We start from the raw sequence: 7,500 nt of genomic DNA on the forward strand, positions 1-7,500 counted from the left end.
GTGCTCTTCGCGCTCGCGTCCCTATCGCCCGGCTAGAGGATTCCAGGGACGTACAACGCTCACAGAGAAAAGAGAACTCTACCCAGATCCCCCGGCGGCTTCTTCGAGTTCATTCTGGTTACCCAGACGAGACAAAAGAGCCCCGAACACTAGGGAGCGGTTCCGCGTCGGGTTCCGGAATACGAACCGGATTCCCTCTCGCCCCAAGGGCGATTCGAAAACGCCTTCGCCCGTGGTACGAGGATCTCTCCCCGGGCTTAGGATCGACTGACTCTTGGACAACGGCTGTTCACAAGAAACCCTTCTCCACGGCAGCCCCCGAGGGCCCCTCTCGAGTATTTGCTACTACCACCAAGATCTGCACCGACGGCGGCTCCAGGCGGTCTCGCGACCTGCCCTTCGACGCACACCGCCGCGCCATCCTACTCGTCGAGGCTTGCCGGGACCGACCGCCGCGAGCGACGACCGGCCCCACTATGCCGTCGACGGCCGAGTATAGGCACGACGCTCCAGCGCCATCCATTTTCAGAGCTAGTTGCTTCGGCAGGTGAGTTGTTACACACTCCTTAGCGGATTCCGACTTCCATGGCCACCGTCCTGCTGTCATCAGCAACCAACGCCTTTCATGGTCTCTGAATACGCGTCGATTTCGGCGCCTTAACTCGGCGTTCGGTTCATCCCGCAGCGCCAGTTCTGCTTACCAAAAATGGCCCACTAAGCGCCTAGGGTTCCGTCGCCGGCTTCGCACGCGGTTCACGCGGTGTACCAGGTAAAGCCGGCGATCTCACCCATTTATAGTTTGAGAATAGGTTGAGGTCGTTTCGGCCCCAATGTCCTCTAATCATTCGCTTTACCGTATGAGACATCCTCCGTGTTACGAGCGTGTTGTTACCGCGCCGTACAGCGCGGAGTCCCACCGGCGTCCGTACGCCCGCGAACGGGCGGGACACATCGGCGCCAGCTATCCTGAGGGAAACTTCGGATGGAACCAGCTACTAGATGGTTCGATTAGTCTTTCGCCCCTATACCCAGCTCAGACGATCGATTTGCACGTCAGAATCGCTGCGGACCTCCATCAGGGTTTCCCCTGACTTCATCCTGGCCAGGCATAGTTCACCATCTTTCGGGTACCAACGTGTGCGCTAAGGGTGCGCCCTCGGACGGCCGAAGCCGACCTGGCGAAGACGCCCCCGGACTGCGGACCAGCGCGACTTTGAACGCCGGTGGGTTCGGTCGCTAGGCCATCGTCCGCACCGTAAACGGTTCACTTTCATTGCGCCAAACGTGGTTTTTCGTAAGATCACCGTTGACTCGCGCACACGTTAGACTCCTTGGTCCGTGTTTCAAGACGGGTCGGAAAGTAGCCCGAAATCGTCGCCGACCGACGGGACCCCGCCTGCGACGGGGCCGCGTCGACGGTTCTTGCCGTCGGGCGAGCCGACCAGGAGCACCAGGGTTCGGCGCGAACGGTCACGCCGAAACGCAACCGCCGCGACGAACGCCACCCAAGCCCTTCGGCCGGCGCCCAACGGGTCGCGACGTCCGCTAACCGAGCGAAAGATCCGGCCGGCGGTTAGACCGACCGTGAATTCGCCCGGCGGGGACTCGCGGGCTCTGTCCGTTTACACCCGAACAGTTTCACGTTCTTATGAACTCTCTCTTCAAAGTTCTTTTCAACTTTCCCTCACGGTACTTGTAAACTATCGGTCTCGTGGCCGTATTTAGCCTTAGATGGAGTTTACCACCAACTTCGGGCTGCACTCTCAAGCAACCCGACTCGAAGGCGCGGTCCGATCCCGGAACGCTGTGACGGCCTCTACTGGCCTGGCACCATCTGCGGGCCATGGCCCCGTTCAAGGGAGACTTGGACCGTCACGTGCGCCCCGGCAACGAGGCCGGCCCGTACGCCACAACTCCCATAGGTGCCGCGACACAAAAGTGCGCGGCGGGATTCGGCGATGGGCTTTTCCCTGTTCGCTCGCCGCTACTAAGGGAATCACGGTTGTTTTCTTTTCCTCCGCTTATTAATATGCTTAAATCCGGCGGGTAGTCCCGCCTGATCTGAGGTCGGAACGTATCGGTTTTTTTTTTTTTAAATTACACGGCAGCCTGCGGTCCGCGCTCCGCCCGTACGGTGACCGTCCGCGTCCGCGTCTCGGAAGCCGGAGAGGTCCGTGGACTCTCAGCCGACCCGGCCGCGCTCTCGCGCGGCGGGCGGACGGGGACGTGCCGTTTGACGACGCGAGAACCCGTGACTGTTTGCCGTCACAACTTGGGCGGACGACCGGAGGCGGCCGCGCGAGCGCGGTTTTCCACGGTCGAACCGCCAATCTCGCACCACCGGAGCGGCCGACGGGCGGGCGGACAGTCCCCGGGAGGACTGCCGCCGCCGTCGGACGCCTGCCGGCGGCGCATCGGTCTGGCCGAGTATCCGGTATACGACCCTCAGACAGGCGTGGCCCGGGACCCGCGGGTCACCGAGGCCGCAATGTGCGTTCGACTGGTCGATGTTCGTATAACCTGCGGATTACACGACGACGCGCAGATAGCTGCGGTCTTCATCGATCCACGAGCCAAGTGATCCGCTGTTCGGGGTCGGGTGTTTTTTTTTGTCGACGAAACTTCTACCGGCCACGCGCCGTGCGCGGACGCACGGCGGGGCCCGTATGGTCTTTCGACGTTAACCATCTTTCGGTCGACGCTCGGTCGGGGGTCGCGGCGCGCGGGCGGTCGGCGAGCTAGTCGCGAGCGCACGCGGCCACGGGGTCGGATTAGGCGCGCGCGAGACCGGCAAGTTCTGCCGGTACCGCGGGCCCGTCTCTAATGATCCTTCCGCAGGTTCACCTACGGAAACCTTGTTACGACTTTTACTTCCTCTAAACGGCCGATTTCGGTCATCTTCGCGATCGCGCGACGACCCAGCCCCCGAGGGGGCCGAATAACGCGCGTCCACTCCGAAGACCTCAATGCGACCGTTCAATCGGTAGTAGCGACGGGCGGTGTGTACAAAGGGCAGGGACGTAATCAACGCGAGCTGATGACTCGCGCTTACTGGGAATTCCTCGTTCACGTGGAAAAATTGCAAGCCACGATCCCTAAGCACGAAGGAGGTTCAGCGGGTTACCCGGAAGCCTGTCGGCCCAGGAATGTTAACACACGCTGATTCCTTCAGTGTAGCGCGCGTGCGGCCCAGAACATCTAAGGGCATCACAGACCTGTTATCGCTCAGTCTCGTGCGGCTATTTTCGTCCGCCGCCTGTCCCTCTAAGAAGAGTTTAAGCTCCTGGGAGCCGGCGGTAGCCCTAGTAACGTATCGTGATCCGCCGGCGACGGCCGCGAACACGGCGCGCTTCACCACGGAGCCCGACGCACGACGGACGCGCGCCGACCGGAGGTTGCCCCCCGGCCGACACACGCCCGCCGCACGCCGGGACGCGGATGGCGCGGCCGCGCTCGACGACCGCCGTGGACGACGGGCGAACGCGTTCGGGGATACCGGGCCGAGCCGACGGGTACGCGAACACGAACGGCCGAAACCGCCCGCGCCGCGCACACGCCGACCCGGGGTTACCCGCCTAGTTAGCAGGACAGAGTCTCGTTCGTTATCGGAATTAACCAGACAGATCGCTCCACCAACTAAGAACGGCCATGCACCACCACCCACCGAATCAAGAAAGAGCTCTCAATCTGTCAATCTTTCCGGTGTCCGGGCCTGGTGAGGTTTCCCGTGTTGAGTCAAATTAAGCCGCAGGCTCCACTCCTGGTGGTGCCCTTCCGTCAATTCCTTTAAGTTTCAACTTTGCAATCATACTTCCCCCGGAACCGAAAAGCTTCGGTTTCCCGGAAGCTGCCCGCCGGGTCGTTAATGAAACGCCGGCGGATCGCTAGCTGGCATCGTTTACAGTTAGAACTAGGGCGGTATCTGATCGCCTTCGAACCTCTAACTTTCGTTCTTGATCATACGAGAACGTACTTGGCAAATGCTTTCGCGTCAGTTCGTCTCGAGACGATCCAAGAATTTCACCTCTAACGTCTCGGTACGAATGCCCCCGCCCGTCTCTGTTGATCATTACCTCCGGTCCCGAAAACCGGCCCGGCGGGACGCGCGGGCGACTGGCGCCCGCGGCCCGGCGGCCCGCGCACGGAAACGCCCCGGAGGGCGATTTCGCGCGCCCGCGAAGGGCGGAGATGCGCGGGACCGAGGTCTTGTTCCATTATTCCATGCGACCAGTATTCAGGGCCTTTTGACGAGACGGCCGTGAAGCCGCCCCGCCAGATTTGAGCCTGCTTTGAGCACTCTAATTTGTTCAAAGTAAACGTGTCGGCCCGCCGACGGCAATCGGTGAAGATCACCGCGCAGCAAGATTGGAGTAGGCGGCCGCCGTCGTCGAACCCCGACGGCCGCGCGACGCGTGGCCGCGCGGCGCGCCGGAAGCCCGAGACACGTGTCCGCCTGCCGACAATACGTCCGGCCGACGTGCCGGTAACTAACACCCCGAGACGGCTGACGAGCGCGACGACGACCGCGCCGACGGGACACGTGGTCCCGCGACACGGCCGGCCGCGACACGACGGACCGCCAGGGTGGTCCGGCACCGCCCAGACACAGATCCGACTACGAGCTTTTTAACCGCAACAACTTTAATATACGCTATTGGAGCTGGAATTACCGCGGCTGCTGGCACCAGACTTGCCCTCCAATTGATCCTCGTTTAAAGGTTTTAAAGTGTTCTCATTCCGATTACGGGGCCTCGGATGAGTCCCGTATCGTTATTTTTCGTCACTACCTCCCCGTTCCGGGAGTGGGTAATTTGCGCGCCTGCTGCCTTCCTTGGATGTGGTAGCCGTTTCTCAGGCTCCCTCTCCGGAATCGAACCCTGATTCCCCGTTACCCGTTACCACCACGGTAGGCATGGAACCTACCGTCGACAGTTGATAAGGCAGACATTTGAAAGATGCGTCGCCGGTACGGAGACCGTGCGATCAGCTCGAAGTTATTCAGAGTCACCAGGTCTTTGCGCGGGCCGCGATCGGGACGCGCACGAAGCGCGCCGCGACGGGCCGGTTTTGATCTAATAAAAGCGTTCCTCCCGCGAGCGACGCCCGAGGGCGCCGCGACGGTCGGAACTCTGTCGGCATGTATTAGCTCTAGAATTACCACAGTTATCCAAGTAACTTGGGTACGATCTAAGGAACCACAACTGATTTAATGAGCCTTTCGCGGTTTCACCTTAATGCGGCTTGCACTGAGACATGCATGGCTTAATCTTTGAGACAAGCATATGACTACTGGCAGGATCAACCAGGGATCTCGGTTTTACAACAACTGCGTCCCGTGACGGATCCCCGCGGCGACGCCGACCAAGGGGCGACGACGACGCGGACACTCGTCTCGGGACGCGTGCGTCCGAGCGCCGGTCCGCCCGTGGGCGAGCCGACGCCGAGGAAGGTCGAAACGACCGTGACCGGTATACGGTCACGGCGCACGACCGACCGCGGTTCGAGTGGGATACGTGCGCGGACGGGCGCCCGTAAACCGCGCGCTTCGGTCGACGCGAGCGCCGCACTGAGCACCCGCAGAACGCGGGGCGACTGCGGCGGCGGTCGCGTGCGGTAGACCGAACACACGCGGAGAGCGAGCGCTCGCCCGACGCGACGTGACCCGTGCGTTGACGAGAGTCGGGGTTAGCGCGTACGCCGTCCGTTTTCAGCGGACGGAGAATTACCGCGCTAGCGCCTCTCGCCAGGTTTATAACGGCCCCCAGCCGAGATCGTGGGGGAAGCCGGGACGCGACGCGAAGTCCGTCGTCCCGGGGCTTCGCCCCGGCGACCGCCGGGCACGGCGACGATGGCCGGCCGCGGCGGGAATGTTTTGGCGTCGAGAGCTCGTAACTTGCGGAACGGTAACGGGAGTCGTCATCGATTTTTGAAAAAAACGATTTGCGCGTCGGAGGCCCACCGGAAGGCGGGCCTGCGACGCCGGTTGAGTTTTGCCACTCGGCGTGCGAGATGGGTCGGTCGCCGAAACTTGGACGGATACCATCGAAGGGCACTGGATTGCTGACCATTCCGAAGACTGGGGCAGACCGGTGCGCGGCGATGGACGCGTCGGCTTCGGCGTCGCCCGTGGCTTTGCTGTCGTACGTGATTGGCGATCGGACGCCGGCGGAACGCCGACGACCGAGTCGCTCACAAATTTACAAAATCTCGAGTTTCACAATGTGCGACGGGGGTATTCACGCGTAGTGGTACACCCGAGTCGAAGGAACTTCGCCATCACCGTGCGTAGCGGTTAGCCGAGAATCGAAAATCCGTCAATCACCGTGCGTAGCGGTTAGGCGAAAATCACAAAATCCGTGCGTAGCGGTACGGCCGCGGATAAAGGATTACCGATTTAAATGTCGCGGACACCGGTGTCCTATAGTACTCGGAACGTACGACGTGAACACGTCTCGGGTACGTCGAGATCGAACCAACGGTTAACGAGTTATTGCACACGGAAAAACTACGTTCGAAAAGTTGAATTCGAAATCGTGTCGACGGACATCGCCGGGGCTGCCGTCATGTGCACCACCCCGGCACCGACGAATAACCGAGGACGTCGAGTGAAAAAAAAAAATCGAATTTTCACACACGGTGGTCCGTGCGACGAGACGGTACGGCGGGCGCGCAGCTCGGCGACGGTAATCACCCCTGTAACGTCGCGGTCAGCGCAGAAATTCTACGCGGTAAAGGTTTTCGGCAAAGGGGGATATCCCTGGACAACGACTCTGCGGTCTGCCCGTGATGAACGGTACGGTCGATGTCACCGGCAAACCGTGAAAACGGTTGACCGAGACCCCGCCGTCGGAATACAGTCAATCACAGTGCGTAGCGGTTAAGCGAAAATCAAATATCGGTCTATCTCCGTGCGTAGCGGTACGGCCGCGGATAAAGGATTACCGATTTAAATGTCGCGGACACCGGTGTCCTATAGTACTCGGAACGTACGACGTGAACACGTCTCGGGTACGTCGAGATCGAACCAACGGTTAACGAGTTATTGCACACGGAAAAACTACGTTCGAAAAGTTGAATTCGAAATCGTGTCGACGGACATCGCCGGGGCTGCCGTCATGTGCACCACCCCGGCACCGACGAATAACCGAGGACGTCGAGTGAAAAAAAAAAATCGAATTTTCACACGCGGTGGTTCGGACACGGTCACGGGGACGCCGCCGCGCACCAAGGGCGACTCCGCGCCTCGCCCGTCGAGGAAAAATATTTCCGCGTACGGCACTCCGAGTCCGCGGGACGTAATAATTCTTTACGTTAGTCCACCTCGCACCCGTCGAACGCCGACCAGACAAAAATCGGCAATCGATGAAGGGCACAGTGTCCACGGATCCGGTCACGGGGACGCCGCCGCGCACCAAGGGCGACTCCGCGCCTCGCCCGTCGAAGAAAAATTTTTCCGCGTTCGGCACTCCGAGTCCGCGGGACGTAATAATTCTTTACGTT

At 60.7% G+C, this 7,500-nt stretch overlaps 2 non-coding genes across 2 annotated transcripts in view; both read right to left on the minus strand.

Moving 5' to 3' along the window:
• Positions 1–2,070, minus strand: part of LOC132953324 (large subunit ribosomal RNA) — a 4,194-nt gene extending 2,124 nt beyond the window's left edge. The window contains exon 1 of the ribosomal RNA XR_009665577.1: positions 1–2,070. This exon is cut by the window's left edge and continues 2,124 nt beyond it. This is a non-coding gene — a ribosomal RNA (large subunit ribosomal RNA).
• Positions 2,071–2,439: 369 nt separating this feature from the next.
• LOC132953331 (5.8S ribosomal RNA) lies at positions 2,440–2,597 on the minus strand. The gene has a single exon (XR_009665583.1). It is a non-coding gene; the product is annotated as a 5.8S ribosomal RNA (ribosomal RNA).
• Between the last annotated feature and the right edge of the window lie 4,903 nt (positions 2,598–7,500).

The sequence above is a fragment of the Metopolophium dirhodum genome, unplaced genomic scaffold (assembly GCF_019925205.1).
Source record: "Metopolophium dirhodum isolate CAU unplaced genomic scaffold, ASM1992520v1 scaffold13, whole genome shotgun sequence".
In the NCBI taxonomy this organism is placed as follows: domain Eukaryota; kingdom Metazoa; phylum Arthropoda; class Insecta; order Hemiptera; family Aphididae; genus Metopolophium; species Metopolophium dirhodum.